Source organism: Vidua chalybeata, chromosome 5 (genome assembly GCF_026979565.1).
Source record: "Vidua chalybeata isolate OUT-0048 chromosome 5, bVidCha1 merged haplotype, whole genome shotgun sequence".
Classification (NCBI taxonomy): Eukaryota; Metazoa; Chordata; class Aves; order Passeriformes; family Viduidae; genus Vidua; species Vidua chalybeata.
In genome coordinates, this window is record NC_071534.1 from 6,589,262 (window position 1) to 6,608,430 (window position 19,169).

Sequence of the window (19,169 nt, forward strand, 5' to 3'; positions counted from 1 at the left end):
CGCTCTGCAGGAGCCAGAGGACTTCAAGCCTTGCGACTGGGTGGAAGCAAATTTGGCAAAAATCAAAATTCCTTCTAAAAATCCTTAGCCCTGTTGGCAAGAAAATGCAATGTCCTTGCCTGTGGACTCCAGAGGCACTTCATTCAACCTTGAAACACACTCTCCTTAAACTCCAAAACTGGTTCAGGTCAGTGTCAGTTTGTACATTTCCTTAACCTTATTTTCAAAGCTGAGGACCACCCAATATTCCCACCTCAAATGGAGACAAACTTTTTCCTGCCCTTTTTATTCTTTAAGCAGCTACCTATTTTCAGGGTTGGGGTTTTTTGTTGGTGTTTGTTTTTTTTTTTTTTCCCCACAGGCAGTGTCTTGCATAAAACATCTATTATTGAAGTGGCAAAGACAAGATCTGGTTGCTTTGTGGATTGCTTGGTTTTCATTCTCATTGTCAAAAATAGTTGATTAGTTTCTACTCCAGATATCACTTCTAAAATGTTGCTTCTATGGCCATGACAATGAAGAGCCATATCATTAGTTTGTTAAATCAGGCTTTTTCAGAAAGGCTGGGAAATCAGTCCAAAAAATTGGGTGACCTAAAGGATTACAATGATAGAAATCACATGAAATGTGATTTTCGTAATTGTTTTATATTTCCTGACACCAGCAGATTCTGCCTTCGTTTATCAGCTGTAATCTGAGATTAGATTTCAAACTGTGTTTTCCCTGATTTTCGGGAGACTCGGCGTTACTTCGGAGCGTGTTCTTCCATCTGCTCTCTGTGAATCTACTTGGAGTCCCTAGTTGTCCCAGACAAGGCAAAATGGTACCTGGCAGTGTGTGTGTGCCTGCAGAGTTCCCCAGAAATGTGCCATCTGTTTCCAAGTGCCTAAAGCAACAACGGTAGTGCAGCAGCTTTGAAGCTGAAGCCACACCTAACTTGAGCCCTGCTGTGGTGGGCACACAGAGCTCTGAAGTCAGTGCTGGCTTCTCATTCCATTTGTGTTCCTCTTGCAGTGGTTCAAGAGAGATTTGCAAATGTAGGTCAGTTCTGTGTGGGTTATATAACAGGAATTCTCGCTGGAAGTGTTGTTTGTGCAAGTGTCAGGACTCAAACCTGGGAGGTCCATGGTGCCATGGCACACATCTTCCAGCTACTGCTTCTGTGGGGAGTTTGATAAATGGGAAATTCTTCTCATACACATGCAATCTGAGGAGGTATTATCAATTTGCTATAATTCAAGGAGTACGGATGCTGTGCTAGAGCTCCATGCTGACAGCCACATCCAAAAAAGGCTGAGACAAATATTTGCAAACCTTCATGAGCAACTCCATAGCATTGCCCAAGTTTGTTTTTGCACCTCCTTTATACTTTTTTTTTTGTTGAAGGGGTGCAGGTGCCATTAGTGTGGATGAACTGAGCCTGGCTCCTTCTTCACCCCACCCTAGAAATGCTCCCTAATGTGTTCAGCTCAGTCTGCATCGAGTTCCATGTCTCTGGGACTGGCATGCAAGTCACTTGGTTTAAGTAACAGCACACTGTGCTGCAATCTGCTGCATAATTATACACTTAATTAGATTCACAGTTTGCTACCTATGTCACACTGTGACAGGGCTTGCTGCTCTTTAGGGAGGGCAAAAAAACCTCGTCTGCTTATAGCTCACAAAAGCATCATAGCAGTTGATTTTCTCCCTGAAGGTTTGAGTTCCTCTTAGAAGAACCTGCAGAACAGATTAAAGCTCAAGTAATTACTGTTTATTAAATGTCAGTGGTGAACACCCCCCAATTAAAGCAGGCCTTTGGGCTTGCAGGGGAAAAGCCCTGGGAACAAGATGATGATGGTAAACACACTTAGAGCTATGGGATAAACAGAGAGGAAATTTCAGTGTGTGAGTTCTGAGGGAGCTGTGATTGTGAGGTCTCACATGACCATCACAGAATGGCCTGGGCTGGGAGGAACCTTACAGATCATCCAGTTCCAAACCCCTGCCATGGGCAGGGACACCTTCCACTAGCCCAGCTTGCTCAGAGCCCCATCCAGCCTGGCCTTGGACACTGCCAGGGATGGGGCAGCCACAGCTGCTCTGAGCAACCTGTGCCAGGGCCTCAGCAACCTCACAGGGAAGAATTTCTTCCCAATATCCAATCTAAACCTGCTCTCTGCCAGTGTGAAGCCATTCCCCCTTGTCCTGTCACTCCAGGCCCTTGTCCAGAGTCTCTCCATATCTTTCTGTAGGCTCCCTTCAGACACTTGAAGGCCACAATGAGGTGGATATCTCATGAGGTGAATCACCTTCACACAGGGCAAACATGCTCTTGTTATTCTACAAAATATCTCTCTTCAAAGTATCTTCCTTATACATATTTAATCTGCCTTAAAACTCTCTGTGATGGGCACTGCTTGTGTGTGTCAGCAAATACCAAATAGCCTTAATTTACCATTATTCATTTAAAACAATAGAATGTTTTGGATTAAAGGCATCCATGGGGCTCTGAGCAACCTGGACTAGTGGAAGGTGTCCCTGCAATGGCAGGGGAGGTGGAACTGGATGATCTTTCAACCCTTCCAACCTAAACCATTCTATGATTCTATAATTATGTCATTTGATCCTTCACAGAGCAATCCTTCCCTCCTTCTCTGTGAAATGAAAAAATGGGTATAAAATTTTTATTTCTCGTCTTGTTCGTCCCCTTCCTTTCAAGACAGAAACCTTAGAAGTGTCTGACTGCTCGAAGCCTCCACGGATGGGCTGTTTCTCTAAGCATGACACTGCAACAGTGCAGTATTGCAGGGACTGTGTCAAGTTGTCCACACTTTTAAGCGCTCGGAAACATGAGCCAGCGTCTCCCTCTGTAAGGGAGGAGCCCTTCACAACATCTTGCTGCTGCAATTATGGCAGATTGCTTTTGCACAGACCCTGCTAAGCTACTGTGAAGTCGATTATGGTGCATTTCATTGAGCAATGCCAGGATTTAAGAGCCTAGGCTGTTAATTAGGGAAGTGGTTGTCCCTCTGTGTGTCCTTTGGCACTGGTGAGGCCATACCTCGAGTGCTGTGCCCAGTTTTGGGCCTCTCATTTCAAGTAAGGTCCCTTCTGTTCACACTATCCCAGTCTCTTTGCTTGATTTCTTCACCAAACTGCTGGTCACTCTGTCCCTCCTCCATCATTCTTAGTTTGAAACTCTCCTCAGCAGGTTGGACAGTTCTCTGTCTTGGCTTTTTTTAACTCTGGTGATTTCATCACCGCAAAAAGATTACTAGGAACAGGAAAGATTCAGTAAACTTTGACCAAAAAATAGAAATAATAATAAAGCCTGTGCAAGTGTTTCATACCTCTGATCTGTAGCATTTTCCCATAATGCTGTTTAGGATAATTTCTCATGCATGCACAGTGCACACAGCCCATAAGTCCTTTAATGGAGGAACTACTCAAGCTTTGTGTCAAAAAAGAGCTCCTTTGCTCCCTGCTCATGGAAGGCTGCTCCAGAACTTCATAGTTCTGATCCTTAGAAACTTCTCCCCAATTTTCAACCCACATCTTTCATTGGGGAGTGGAGATAAACAAGTCCATGTGTGCTTCTTAAGCCAGGGTTGTCTTTTAGCTTAGAAATTTCTTTCCTTTGTATTTTTCCCTCCTGGGAAACCAAAGAAGCAGTCAACTTCAACTTAGGCAATTTCATTTTCAACTTCATTTTCTTAGGTGACACAAAGTAAGCTTTTTTTTTTTTCTTAGTTTCTTTTCATTCAAAGGATGTTCTTAACTACCTTCATAGTTTTGTCCTATTGATCTCTTGCAGTCATCCTGTAATCAAGCAGCAAATGGAGCCTTCGTTCCTTTTCAGTCTGAACACATAACAGAGGAGAAATTCTGATCGATCTCTGAGTAGTCACTGTTTACTTGGTTTTTTTCATGTGATTTCTATCATTGTAATCCTTTAGGTCACCCAATTTTTTGGACTGATTTCCCAGCCTTTCTGAAAAAGCCTGATTTAACAAACTAATGATATGGCTCTTCATTGTCATGGCCACAGAAGCAGCATCTTAGAAGTGATATCTGCAGTAGAAACTATCAACTATTTTTGACAATTAGAATGAAAAACCAAGCAAACCACAAAGCAACCAGATCTTGTCTTTGCCACTTCATTAATAGATGTTTTATGCAAGACACTGTCTGTGGGAAAAAAAAAAAAAAAAAACAAACACCAACAAAAAACCCCAACCCTGAAAACAGGTAACTGCTTAAAGAATAAAAAGGGCAGAAAAAAGTTTGTCTTCATTTGAGGTGGGAATATTGGGTGGTCCTCAGCTTTGAAAATAAGGAAATGTACAAACTGACACTGACCTGAACCAGTTTTGGAGTTTAAGGAGAGTGTGTTTCAAGGTTGAATGAAGTGCCTCTGGAGTCCACAGGCAAGGACATTGCATTTTCTTGCCAACAGGGCTAAGGATTTTTAGAAGGAATTTTGATTTTTGCCAAATTTGCTTCCACCCAGTCGCAAGGCTTGAAGTCCTCTGGCTCCTGCAGAGCATGGCTCTAGGGCAAACTTTGTGGCTTATGTCCAGAGGAAGGGCAGGGGGTTTCCTGATTCCTTTCTCCACAGCAGGAGCCCTGGGAGGTTTTGGATGAAACTTAGGCTGTTCTTGGACACGAGGCACTTCAGAGCTGGGTGAGGCTCAGGAGAGTGTGAGAAGCTGCTGCTCTCAGCTGGATGCTGCACAGCTGAATGAGCAGCCTCAAGCCAGCTTTCAGGGGTGAAATATGGGAAAAGAAATTAAATGCATTCCTTGGTGGGGACTCTTACCAACCAAATGGGAGAGTCCCCCAGTTGCCAAAAAGGACACAAAAGTTTGGAGACCGCTGTGAGTTCAGGTGAATGTGAGGCAGTGGTTCAGCCAGGTTAGTCCAGTGCAAGTGTAGTAAACACAAAGCCAAACACTGAAATATTTGCAAGACTTAAGGAAACATTCAGAGAACAGAGGCCTTGCTGCTTTGTGTGTCTGGTAGTTTTGCATTACCTAAATTCCTTCCTAACCTGGAGATTTGTCTCTTTCTTCCTTGATTGGTTCTCTCTGACACCTCTAAAACTGATTTTATCATCCCTATGAAACAATAGGAATAAAAACCTCCTCAAAAGGCACATTTTTTTTCAATGGCCCACAGTATCTTTGGCTGAAGATTTGGTAGCAGAACAGTTCTTAATGTCTTTTACAGCAGCAGCCAGAGCAAGTTCTTGCTGGGCTTTGACCTGTCTAACTTTCTCCCTGCAGATCCTCACCAAATCTTTGTAGTCCTCTGGCATAGCTGCCCCTTCTTCCCAAGGTGACCAACAGCCTTTTTTTTTGTCCTGAGTTCTCACCAAATCTCCCTGTTCATCCAGGCTGGTCTCCTTCCTCATGGGGATGTTCCTGCACCTGTAGGATTTCATTCATGAAGAATTTCCAGCCTTCCTGGTCTCCTTTGCCCTTCAGCATTGCCTCCCTAGGGACTCTGTCATCCCAAACAGGCCAAAGTTTGACCTTAGGAAATCCAGGCTGGAAGTTCTGCTGGCACCCTTCCTTACTTCTCAGAGAACCAAAACCTCATGACTCTGTCCAAGACAGCTTCCAACCCTCACATCTCCCACCAGTCCTTCTCTGGGTGCCTCCCCTTGTCAGCTGTGCCAGGAAATTCTCTTCAGGAGCCTCCTGTCCCATTTCCCCTCTGCAGCATTGCAGTTCCAGCAGAAACCTGGGAAACTGAAGTCTCCCACCAGAAGATGGTGTTAAGAGGTAGTCAGCAGATGAAATTATGTGTGGATATTCACTTTCTCTCTTAGGGATTGTGATCGGGGAGTTTTGATCATTTGGGGTTTTAAACATTTTAAATCTGCAAACCCCAGTGTGCTGTCTCCAGGCAGAAACTTATTTTGGACACCTGGAGCAGGAGAGGGTCTCAAGGTAGGTTTGAAATTAGAGAAGATATTACTAATTTTAGATTTCTGTCCAGGCTTGCAGCTGTGCACAGCTCTAGTCTAGATACAGTTGTGTGGGAAGTAAAAAGTTCTGAGTCTCCAGTTTCAGGTCTGTGGTGAGGACTGTATCTTCTCTGATGTGATGCAAGGAAAAATATTTTCCTCGTGAGAGTTGTTCACTGTTGGTAAAGCTCCAAGAGACAGTGAAATCTTCATCCTTGGAGAGTCTCAAAACTAGGTAATTTTTCATGGAATCATATCAAGAATGGCTTGGCTTGGAAGGGAACCTTAAAGATCATCTAGTCCAAGCTGTGGTTACTGTGGTTGATCACTGGGAACCAAGCAGTGGCCTCTCCATCTATGTGTGGATGGTGTGCACCCAAAGCTGTTACTAGTCTAAACAGAGCCTGAAGATACCTCTAGATCACAATGTAGACAGCTTTGGGACCTGCCTTTGGGATACAGGGAGCTGAATTTCACCCAGGAGATGGAGTTCCTGTGCCTGCTGTGCCATCCCAAAGCCAGGACAAGCACTGCACTTTGAAAGGGCTCTCCAGCACCCTCCAAGGAAAACCAGATTTGATGGAGAGGAGGAGCTGATCAGCCATCCTCTTGAATGAAGAGATTTTCTTTTCTCTGTGGCTGTTTGTGTTTCTTTTTAATAATTTTAAACTGCCCTGGGACCTGCTCTCCAGCTCTGCCTCGGCTGCTGCTTGTCTTGAGATTTGTGAGGGATGAGCTGTGAATTAGGAGTGCTCAGTGTTGAAGTGCTTTTTCATCCAGGAGGTTTAAGGCACCTGGCTGAACTTCCAGACAAATCTCCTTAGTTCCAGCAGGATGGCTTACTGTAGATCCTGAGGAGAGATGCTCAGTCAAGAAATTCAACATGAGCTTCAGAAGTCATTGATGGCAGGGCAGATTTTTTGTTTTCTTTTTCCATGTAAAAGTGCCCTTTCCCCTCCATTTTCCACGGAGTTTTGTAGTTGCTTTTATTTTTCCTTGCTAAACTTTTCCACATCTCATTTGAACCATTTTAAAATATTGTGGGGTTCCCTGCTCTCTCCCCTCCTAAACAACCCTGTAGATGAGAAATTAAGCCTATTAGTACAGAAAAATTAAATTTCCTGTGATCTCCTGTGTTTCAGGAGTCATTTCCACAGCTTTGAAATCAATATCTGCCTGTCTGGGGGGGATTTCTTTCCTCCATGGGACAAGGTCTTCCCAAAGCCTTAGGTCTTTGCAGTTGGAGAAATGCAACTCCACTTGTTCCTTGTGAATACTTTTTGAAAATGATGGAGGAAAGCTGCATAATTCATCAGAGTTCTGTTTTCTAAATAGTTGAGCTGCATCTCTTCCCACTTCCTACTTCTATCTATATTCACCCCCTGATTAAAGCCAGGAACATGCAGTGAGATAGGCAGGCAGGGATTTAACCCCAAATGTGTCTCCCTTGCTTTCCAAAATGTCAACAGAGCACTTACACAAGCTCCCAGCAGGCTTAAAACGTGGCCACCCCGTAGGAAGAGCCTTTGCTGAGTTTCTCAGACACGGATCAAGATGCAGTGCAGGCTCTGTGCTGCTGCCCCTGCTCAGCAGCCCTCGTGCAAGCACTGCAAAGCTGACATTTCCCTGAGGAATGTGTGTGCAAACAGCCAGGGCACACATCAGGACACACCTGAGCACTGCAGCTGATCACATCTTCTTTCCTACACAGGGATGAATTGTGGTAGGATTCTTCTCTGCCAACAAATGTTGATTTTTTTTTTTTTTTCCTTTGGAAGGGAAATTTCTAGGCTTTCTCTCCTCTGTGGAAAGTTGCTGTATCAGAGATTTATGGCTTTCTGGTGCTTTTAGTTGAAATCAGGCAGTGGTGGCACTGCTAGAGAGACAAGGGCAGCTGCTTGGGCAGAGAGAAATCAGGTGGGATTTGAGTAAAGAGCAGTTCTTGGACACTTTTAGCACCAGTCCTGCTCCGAGGCTGTGTTTTATGGCCTCTTTGTAGATGTGCTGGCACGTGAGCTGACAGGGAATGAGCTAGTGAGGGCTTCTAAGGCTAATTTAATTCAGATGATGCTGATAGTGGCTTAGAGGAACCCTTGTGTCCCCTAGGGGAGCATCAGTGCTCCTGGGGAGTAATTTTCATCTCGCAGATAGGAAAAGCTGTGGGAGCTTGTCAGTGGTTGGTGCCTCAAGATTCCTTGACAAGGGGTAATTTCACACACACTCCTATTCAGTTTGGGAAATTGGTCTAAAAATATTACAATAAACAGGCTCAATTATTGTAAAATACAGTTTATGCTGACATAAACCAAGCCTAGCATAGGCAGGGACACCTTCCACTAGCCCAGGCTGCTCAGAGCCCCATCCAGCCTGACCTTGGACACTGCCAGGGATGGGGCAGCCACAGCTTCTCTGGGAAACCTGTGCCAGGGCCTCAGCACCCTCACAGGGAAGAATTTCTTCCTGCTATCTAATGGAAATTTCCTTTCTGTGTGAAGCCACTCCCTTTTCTCCTGTCACTACATGCTCATGTAAATAGTCTCTCTCTCCTTCGCAGATGGTTATCAAAATAGTAAAAAGTTGAGGAATAGATATTTAGCTAACAGATCATATGTCTGAAATGGATTATTTCCCCACCCCCAGTAATAAATCCAGCTCTCTGGATTTGCCTCTTCATGAGGGTGTGAGTCTGCAAATATTCACTTGTATAGATCTTCCATGTGAGAAGGGCTGCAGGTCTTGGTGGAATAAAATTTCATAATGAAGTTCTTAGAGAGTTTTGGTCTTAAAGATCATTTAAGGTTGCCAACTGCTACAAAAACGTTGGCCTGGCCTCAGGATCAAACTTTTATTTTTAATATAACTGATGGGAGCAAAACTGGTTGTGCACCTCTCATTAGCAGACAAGTTTCAAAATGAGTGTATGACAGAGCTCAGCTGCACGGGTTTTAAATGTGAATGACTGGCTGGGGCAGGAAAAATCTCTGGCACTCTTTGTACAGCATAATATAGCTTGGATGTTGCCTTTGGGAAATGTTTTAATGGGGACTCAAGGTATCTACTCACTTTCTTTTGCGTAGAATAGTCCATCTAACATGTCTAATGATGGTGGGTGAGAGACTTCATCTAATTTTTCCTGTATTGAACCCAAGAACTAATCCATATGCCCTCTCTGGTTAGGTATAATCATCACATTAAAAAAAAATATTGAGAAAGAGCAAAGTCATGCATATGACAATCAGGGTATAAATGCAGATTTTTCTTTTGCAGTAAAACTACTAAATCATGTCTTCCCAGCCTGAACACTCAGTGTTTGCATATGAAATTGCAGAGAAGAGGATATTTACTTTACCTGATCCCTTTGGCTCCCCACTTAAAGAGTGAAGAGCTTTGATCTGAAGTTAATAAAGAAGAAGCATAATCTGTATAAAAAAGATGTACTTGGGAGACTTCAAAAAATTTTTGGATTTTCATTGAGGGCTAGGAAGTTGGGCCAAAGAAAAAAAATATCTTTTTTTCCAAGCTGAGACGCACAGCCATTTTTCTATCTTACTCTTTAACAGAGACTACATGAGGAGGTATCAGTCCTTTGACTCTTGAGCTGATCCTTGTCCTTGCAGATTTGATTCCCCACCTTCCTGTTGGAAAATTCACGTGGTAGAGAATAGGATCTTTGTGATTAGGGTGATAAGTGGAGTGGCTGCAGAGTTTTAAGAGGTCTGTTCAACATGACTTTTACATGCACTTCTGTATGACCAGTGAGCTGCCAGAATTCTGCTGAGGAGCTTTGGAAAAATCATGGAAGTGTTGGCTGGAGGGCACCTCTGGGAATCCTCCTGCAAGGGCAAATTGCCACCAGGTGACACCAGCCATGGCTTTGCCTGTCTGGATCTTGGAGGCTTTTGCTGATGAAGTTTCTGTGACACAGGAGCCCTTGAAAATGATACCTTGTCATTTGTGTCAACTCATCCCCCACAAAAGCTTTGCGGGAATCCATGGCTAAAGGAGAAAAAATGTGCCCACAGCTGCAGAAAAAAAGATTAATTGGTTTGTTGCTTTTCAAATGAATTGGTGCATTATATTTTAATAGTTTAAGCTGGTTCTATATTTAGCACCTATACTTCTAGAAAAAATTAAAAGGCTTTTGTTCCCCTGATCCTGAGGATAATCAGGCTTCAAAATGGAGATCAGGACATGCAGAATGGGTTAGGGGAGTTAATTATTCAGAAACTGAATGGCTCAGATTTTTTCCCGTCTTTCAAAAGCTCTAAAGCTTAACTGTTTTTCCCAAAATAGGAGATTTTAATAGAATCAGAGAGTTATAGAATGGTTTGGGTTGGAAGGGGCCCTTGGGATCATCCAGTTCCACCCCCTGCCATGGGCAGGGACACCTTCCACTTGCCCAGCTTGCTCAGAGCCCCCTCCAGCCTGGCCTTGGACACTTCCAGGGATGGGTCAGCCACAGCTTCTCTGGAAAACCTGTGCCAGGGCCTCAGCAGACTCACAGGGAACAATTTTTTTTCCAATATCCAATCTAACCCTCTTCTTTGTCAGTGTGAAGCCATTCTCCCTTGTCCTGTCACTCCAGGAATCCTGTCACCCCTTGTCAAGAGTCTCTCTCCACTATGGATGCACAGTTTCAAGAAACTCATGGCCTTGGTCTCCATCTTCTGTCTTTCCAGAGGATGGTTTGGGGAAGCCTTGGAGGACAGGGAGCCACATCCTGATCTTTATTGGTTTTTCTGTGTTTGCACAAAACACAAAACAAATCAGAGCTGCACAGGCCTCTGAGCTGCTACCATTTTATGGCATAATTCAGGGCCACAGGGCAGGATGACAGAATTACTCAAATTAATCAAGTGTTTCTGGATCTCCATAGTCCAGCCTGCTGCTGAAAGCAGCATTATATCTGAAATGAGACCAGGTTGTGCAGAAATGTGTCAGGTTGGGTCTTAAAAACATTTAATGCCATTGACTGCCCATCACCACAACATCTCTAGGTAACCTGTTCCTGCACTTTGATATTTTCCTGTGCCTTTTTCCCCCACCCTTATGTCCAGTAGGAACCCCTCTTGCTTCAATTCAGGACCCTTTTGCATTGTTCTGGAGCTGGGCATGTGAGATCCCTGCTCTTTGGCCTTGGCAAAAGCCTGTCAGGAATTGGAAGGTGGCTTTAACATGTCCCCAAAGTTTTATTTTCAGTGTAATCGAGCTCCGTTGCTTCAGCTTCTTCTCACAGGACAAACTCTCAAGGCTGGACAACTTTGGTGCCATTCCACTGAAGTTACTCCAGTTTATATTTTAAAAGACTCACTGAAATAGCTGTTCATGCTTTAGGAGTGGTTTATGATTCATCCACAAGGATGGATAATCCTTTCTAAAACATTTTGACTGGATTTCCTACAGGCCTGTGCACAAATATATGAACACAGCATCTGTTTTGTGTTCCCTTTACTTCCTTTCTGGGTCATCTCTTTAATTTTGTGTTTCTCCCATGACACCCAGGAGGTCCCAGACTCTTGCCACAGAGAAAATACAGAGGTTTTGCCTTGGACTTGAATGAAGCAATAAAAGGGTTCTTTAAGTTTTTGTCTTACTCCTACCGCTTGTGTCATTAATTAGGCAAAACATCAAGGAAATGCTTCTTAGAAATGTACATCTATGGTTCTTCAGGTAGAAAAACCCCTGGATATCACTGCATATGTCTTATTATCCTGGCAAATGTTAAAAAGTGCAAGTAATGTATATTAATATTGAGTTTTCCTGTCAATTCAGATGAGCACATGATGAATAAAGCCTGGGTTCCCAACGCCTCATGCCACTACAGAAGAATGTTCCTTCTCTTCTCAGACTTGGTCAAGAAAATCACTTCAGGAAGAGAAATGAATTCTATAAGGCTGTACCCTGGCTATCTGACAACCTCACATCTTCCCAGTAGGCACAGTACTAACTTTATCCCAGCACAGTGCTCCGGCTAATATGAGTCATCTGATAACCTCCTCATTGTGCACTGACCTCAACCTTGGACCAAAATAAACAGAAATTCAATTACAAGCATCTCCTTGGTGCTCTCACCCTCCCTCCTGTGTGTCTGAAGCTCTGAGCAGCGTGGCAGACTCGGCTTGGCTTTCTTTCCCCTCCGGCTGTGGTGAAACGGGAGCCGAGCCTTGGGATGGATTGTGTTTGTCCTCCAAAGAGCCTCGGGCTCTGATCCTGTGTTCAGTGGGTTCAGAACTTGCTCTGCTCACTGCAGGTGGGTTGCTCCTGCCTGATGTTGAGCAGGAATCCTCTGTGATATGGGAAAAGCCTTGCATCCCCCCCTCAAGGCAGGACCTGGTGTCTAATAGCTCATTTCTTCACTTTCCCTGCTTCATTAACAGTTGGGAAAGATTTTTTTGGTAGGTTTATAATTTTTTGCTATTCTCCCTTCCTGACAGCCAGATGCAAGCTGGGGATCTTCAGGAAGAGAATAGGGCACTTGGGGCAGAGAAAGAGCAGGGAGGATCAGTGATAGGATATTTTTGGGATAAGTTTTTCTCTGAAACAAGCCAACCCTGAAGACACAAACCTCTGTCTGTATCCAGGAATGACCACCTGAGATGTGCTGTGTGTGACAAGAGAGGGATGGAACATTGCCACACATGGATATGAGCTTGTTAAAGCACTGCACTGAACAGAGATAACTCCAAGATAACCTCAGCCCTGCCACTGAGGGGCTTTGTGTCCTTGGGCACTCAGCTTGTGCCTCTTCCCCATCTACAAAACTAAACCATCACTAAAGCTGACCTGTTCCAAAGCCATACCCTTTTCAGGGAAAGATTTAGGGTTTTGTAGTTTGTCTGGAGAAGATTCCATTGGGCCAATTAATAGAGGGTGCTGAATATCCCTGCACCAAAAACAAATCTGCTCATCTTCTAAAGCCTTGATTTAAATCTCACCGAGTTCTCTGTGAGTAAATTATAGAACAAATTACCTTGGTCTCTGGAGCAATCCAGTCCTGATCTGTCTTGAAATAAATATTTGAAACTTCACAGTGAAAAGCAGATGTTAAATTCATGTAACTCTGCAATACCTCTGAACTGTTTGTTTGAAGATAAGCTCCCTTTCCTGTTCTTGCTGTGCATTGGTCATCTGTTCTCCAATATCTGAAACCACTAAAGCAGAAAAGTCATGAGGGAAAAAAAAGAAAGGGTAATGCAACAGTTTTTAAGGTGCGTTTACAGATGCATCATGCAAAAACTCCCCAAAAGATTCAATAACACTGGCATGTATGAATTTACAAGGACACGAGTATTTCTACAGCCAGGGGATAATTCTGTAAATAAGCATAGCCCTGCAACCAAACATGCATGCAAACATGCCCAAATATACCTAAAGATTTGTGCAAAGCCTGCACTTATTTGGCTTTAATAACTTACCCACATACCTGGGAAGAGTAAAGGTGAATCTGTCAAAAATTCTAAGGGTGAGTCAAGAAGTTTGGGTGGAAGGCACTACTGAAACATGGAGTCATTCTGTTTAAGACCCTCAAAAAGTTGGGACTTGCAGACACCAAACTTTCAGCACTGAATGTGACCGAGAAAGAAAAGATGGTTCTGTTCTAAGAGCCTACTCACCTAATTTGTACCCTAGCTACCTTGGAATGAAAGGATTCTTTCATCTGAACCCTTCAGGCTCAATGCACCTTTTGTTTTACATGAAGCCTGAGGTATTCACCTCCTGTCACTTTGCTGGTGAAGTGTTTTACCTCCTTTATGATGCAATCAGAAGATCTTTGTATTCAGCAGAACGTTTCCTTTTCATGTCAGTTAGTTGGGGAAGATCTGTGCACCTCGTTCCTTTGAAAAAATGGAAAAAATGGATTAATGATTCAGAAGTGCATTAACATTGAATATCCGTAGTCAGGCACCTAAGGGAGTGTGATCCTGACTAGCTTGGAAAATTAACTTTTTCCACCATGGACCAAAACCACACAAACATAGCAGTTTCCTGTGGAAATGGAATAACAAGCTCACACATAAGTTCAAGTTTCTCTGGAAGGGAAGGAGCATTCTTTGAGTCTGGGGTAAGATTTTGAACGTGAGATCAAGTGTAGTGCCTCTGTAACAAGCACAGAAGGAAAGAAAAAAGGAGGTAGAGATAATGGTTTGCTTCCTAAGAAATCAATATGAGGTGATTTGGCATTGTGTAGTGCTTGGAACTCATTATGGAAGTCCTTGGTGCAAATAATGGCAATCACTTGGGAATAGCAGAGAGAAATCCATTTTGTGATGATCCCTAATTTTTTGTTCCTCACCCAATTATCTGAATTGCAATGTCGGTCTGTGCCACTGACTTTATGTGCAGTTCACCCACTGAGAAGATTGTGGAGCACACAAATTCTGTCCCTCAGAAGTGTTTAGGTTCCCTTTCTCTTGCCACAAATTCTACCTGTTTTAATACCCTTTTAAGGAGCAGCTCTGTAGCTTAAATAACTATCAAGTTTATATTTTAAATTTAAACCTGTGTCTGTTAGAAGATCCTTGTCAATTCATTTTTTCTTCTGATCCAGGGCCAAGTTCTGCATACGTTTGCCATCCTGGAAGTGAGATCCCAGTGTCTTGTGGGTCCCTTGGACCTCAATTACCTTGATGTAGTCCTGATGACTGCCAGCAAATGTCTGCATGTTTACCCAGGAATAATCAATAACATTTTGGGCTCAGAAACAGTGATTGTTCACTGGAGACTCTTTCACTTGTCTTCCTGGGAATTAAAAATTGGTGATCAGACAAACCTCCTTTTGAACAATGAGGATGGTAGCCCTTCTTCACTTGCAAAGATTTGGGAATTACATTTTAACCAAGGCTGTCTGAGAATCTTCTGTGAGGACAGTTCTCTGATGGAAAATGCATATTATTAGGCATCAGCAGCAGCTGAGATTTAATGACAAGAGAACTTTTTATTTCCCCTTCTCTAAGATGAATAGAGGGAGTGATCCTTGGTTCTCTGCTCAGAGGAAACTCAGGAGCAGCTGCCAGGTGGGGGTGAACTGCAGCCACCTTCCTGCCTGTTCCACTCAGCAGCATCCTTGGAAGCCAGGCACTGGGAAAGGGCAGAGCAGAAGGACACAGGAGGCTGTTGCCTTATGGTTCTTAGAAACAGCCACTCTTGAATCCTCTTTCTCCTTAGGAGCAGGCAGGGAAAATGGGAGAAGAAAGAAATGCGTAGATAAGGCACCAAACCCCGCAATGACAAGCGCATAGAATTTGCACAGGTCTATTTCTGGTGCAGTGAACTGATAAAAAATGGAAAACAGGCACATGGTGTTCCTTTAGGTTATCATTTCCTTGGCTATCAGAGGTCAGGTGAATTCATCTGACATGAGGCAGGAGTGGACATAGAATCGTGGAATGGTTTGGGTTGGAAGAGACCTTTAAGATTGTCTTGCTCCAACCCCTGCCATGGGCAGGGACACCTTCCACTATCCCAGCTTGCTCAGAGCCCCATCCAACCTGGCCTGGAACACTGCCAGGGATGGGGCAGCCACAGCTTGTCTGGGAAATCTGTGCCAGGGCCTCAGCACCCTCACAGGGAAGAATTTCTTCCTAATACCCAATCTAAACCTCTGCTCTGTTTCAATCCATTCCCCTTTGTTCTGTCACTGCATCCATCTCCTTGTAAAAAGTCTCTCCACATGTTTTTTGTAGGCTCCCTTCAGGTGCTGGAGGGCTGAGCAGTTTGATGTTGCTTTGTTGCCACAGTGCTCAGCTGGATCCAGCTGCAATCTCCCCATAAGTCAGAGATAATCAGCAGAGTGAGACATCTCCTCAGAGCAGGAACAGCATGGCCACAGAAACCTCTGAATCTGTCACTGCAAGCTGGGTAGGCTTACATGTAATTGAAGGAATGCTGGAAGCAAATCCATTAAGTGGGTTTTCAGTAGCACTGATGTCCTTCTACAGGCACAAGAATGACTCTCAGGTCACTGTTGCCCCTACAAGGAGGCTGGAGTTCCTTTCTCAGAACATGTTCTTGCATTACCTGTGCAGAAACAGCTGCCAAATGGGCCCCTGGAGTGGAAAGCAGCCTGATCTTTCCAGTGTTCCTGGGGGATGTGCTTGGGAGAGAGCACTTCTTGGCTGCAGAGAAAGAAATCTGTGCAAAAGCCTTCCTCTGAAGGCTTGGCAAATATTTTTCTTGTGTAACCTCCCTCGTACGTTGTTTGGGAGCACACAGGGAGTGTTTTCCTGGGCTGCAATGATCTCCACAGCCTGGGCATCAGGTGCTGCAAAGAGCTCAGCATTTGCAGAATTAGCTCAGCATTTGCAGAATTATTGGTCATTTTGGGCTTACAAAAATAGATGTGATCTTTAAGGCTCCATTCCAATAGCTGGCTCTGATGACAGCTCAAAATGCCTTACAAAATGAAGTGCAGTTAAATGCTATTTCTGTCCTGAGCTGATCTATGGGTTTTTTTTTTTTTAATTATTATTCTTAAATATTAATAGCAATGTCTCCACAAATGATCTGAAGTTCAGAATTCCACATTTCCTGATCACTTAGTCAATCCATTCCTCAAGCTAGGTGCTAGTTGTGCTAAAATGGCTGAAAGAGTACTTCTCAGCAGGGTAAAAACCTGCAGGATTGGGATCACTGTCCTCAGGTGAAATGGTTCCCTTGGGAAAAATCCTAGAGAAGCTGCTCCTGAGAACCTACTGGGAAATAAGACGAGTTTTGTTTGCTTTTTAAAAGTCCAGAATACTTCATTTATTTTTAGATGTCTGGCAGTGAATCTGGCTGCTTTAGGGATGCTTAAGCTCTTCTTAAATTCAAGTGAGGTTCCTTGTTTTGCCTCCAACACCAAGATGCCAGCAATAGTTTTGATTCCACAGACCTATCAGTTCAGTTTTGTTTGCTTAATTGACAGTCTGATAAAGCCTTGTTTGCAAATATTTTGGTTCCAAGGGTTTGACTGGCCCATCACACAGGCAGGGATTTATAACAGGAAAAGATTAGGAGATTATATATGTTGCAAAGAAAGCTTTTCCTAAAAATCAGAGGCTACTCAAAGCAGAGTTCTAGAAAGGGTTAGCATGTTTACAAACAGGAACTGAAATTTCTGGGTTTTCAGGGCTGTGGAACTAAAACATGATAGGAGCTTTATGGCTCAAATTCAAAACCATCTTCCATGATAAATTTAAGGCTCCTCTTCATCTTTTAAGAAGTAATTTAGGTATTTTCCCACAGAGGATTATTGACTTCAGTGAGAGCAAAATCAGAAAAAAATTCCAATCTGAACAGAAGCAACTGGAGTTTGAAACCTTGCTATGGGAAAGGCATTATGCATTTTTCATAGAAAGCAATAAAATATTAATTCTTTTTAGTGACTTAGATGAGCACTATAAAAAAAATGTATTAGAACTGGGGCAAAAGAATTGCATTATTCAACCACATCCTCTTCATTACGTGTTATTAAAGAGATGTTCGATATTTTGAGAGGAAAAAGGCTTTTATAGTTCTGGTTATTAGAGTAAAAAGTTAAACTTTTGTCAGTCTTGGGAGAGAGAACTGAGGCTGAGTGAGATGTTCTCACTCCTTTCTTTCTGAGGAAGTGAGCATCAACATTATAGTTAAGGAATTTTGTTTGACTCTTGTGCTGGAACAGCATTTCACAGAAGTGTTCATCAGAAAAGCCCTCAGCAGCGTTAGAGCCTGGCTCCACTGACATTCCAGGCTCCCTTCCAGTGATCCCAAAAGAGGTCAGAGGGATTCCACCAACCAAGGAAAACTGCTCCCATGCCTGTCCCTCCAACAGTACCTAAGTTACTATAAAAGGCTTCTCCTGAGTCCAAGACCATGTAGTATTTGTCCCTTACAGTCCATTGGGTGCTGACATCTTCACAGCAAACCTTGACCTGGTAATGCTATAAAAAGTTAATTTTATGGATTTCTCATTAAACTCCAAAGGGTGGTTTAGGAAGGTTTGTTTTACAGGCAGCCTGTGCCTGTTCAGGGTGGTTTTTTTTTTTTTTTTTAAATAATGAAAGTGGTGCTGCTGTTGTTCCTCCTCCCAGGAGCTGAGGCCTGGCTTGGCAAGCATTAGGAAACTGTTGGATATAAGTGGAGAAGACAGATCTGATAGGAGAGATGTCATGGAAAGAGTGTGATTCACTGCTTTGGGCTGTGCACAGAGCTCAAATCCTTGGTCTAATCTGGTGTTAGGTGCCAGCTCCATGTCTATAGCTTGACACTGGGACAGAGAGCTTTTATCCTTGGCTCCTGGTGATCCTGAAACTCTTCTTCCCCTTTGGAGGAGCCTTTCCTGCATGCCTCAGGTTGATCACATCCCAGTGAGATAATTAGATATTGGTGCTGTAGATGTGTTCTGCAAGCAGCAGCTGGAGCTTGGAGAAAACACCTTTTCCTTGAAAACCCTTGCTCTCAAAGAGGTTTTACAGCAAAGTTCTCCCAGGTCTGCTTCCAAGATTAACACAGAAGGCTTTAAACTGCGTCTAGTGCTTAAAACTGTGACTCTGCCAAGCTCCAAACCTTGAAAAAACCTAAAATTGGAGGTCTCAAATCAGACAAATTTACAGTATAGCTCTCTTCCATTGCAGTTTAACACATTGCTCAGATTCCATTAAATTGTAGCACAGGACATAGCCAGGGAAGTGCAATGGCTTTTGTTTCCTACAAAATGGGCATTAAGGATGAGACAACAACACTGTATTCCTGACAAAACAAGGGAGGCAACATTGCTGGGAAAACTAAAGAAAAAAGAAATACAAAAAGCAGTGAGCACCTCAGACTTTCTCTTGTCCTTTTTCTCTACCTTCCCTACCTCACTGAGCAATTTATGTATTAGCTTTCCTTTTTTTTTTTTTTTTTTCTTTTTTTGCCTGTTTACTTATTGAACCAGTTCCTCTTGCCCTGAAATCTGATTCAGACTGAAAGAATCAGAACTTGTGGCTCTCCAGTGGTTTCCAGAAAGTCCAGGATCCAGGAGCAGACAGAGATTATTTTTGCATGGGCGATTTCTGCCAGATATTTTTCATCCTCACCTTATTTGTGACTCTTAGGTTTTTTATTCAGTTTCTCTGCAATGCCCCACTGCTTTTCAGCAATTTTCATGCAGGGGAAGAGATGGCTTTTGTTACAGAGCTAATCTTCCATCTGCTTTTTATTGCTGTGTATTTGAAGATTGACTTCATGTTCCAGTGGTCAAGAAGAGGGGAAGTTA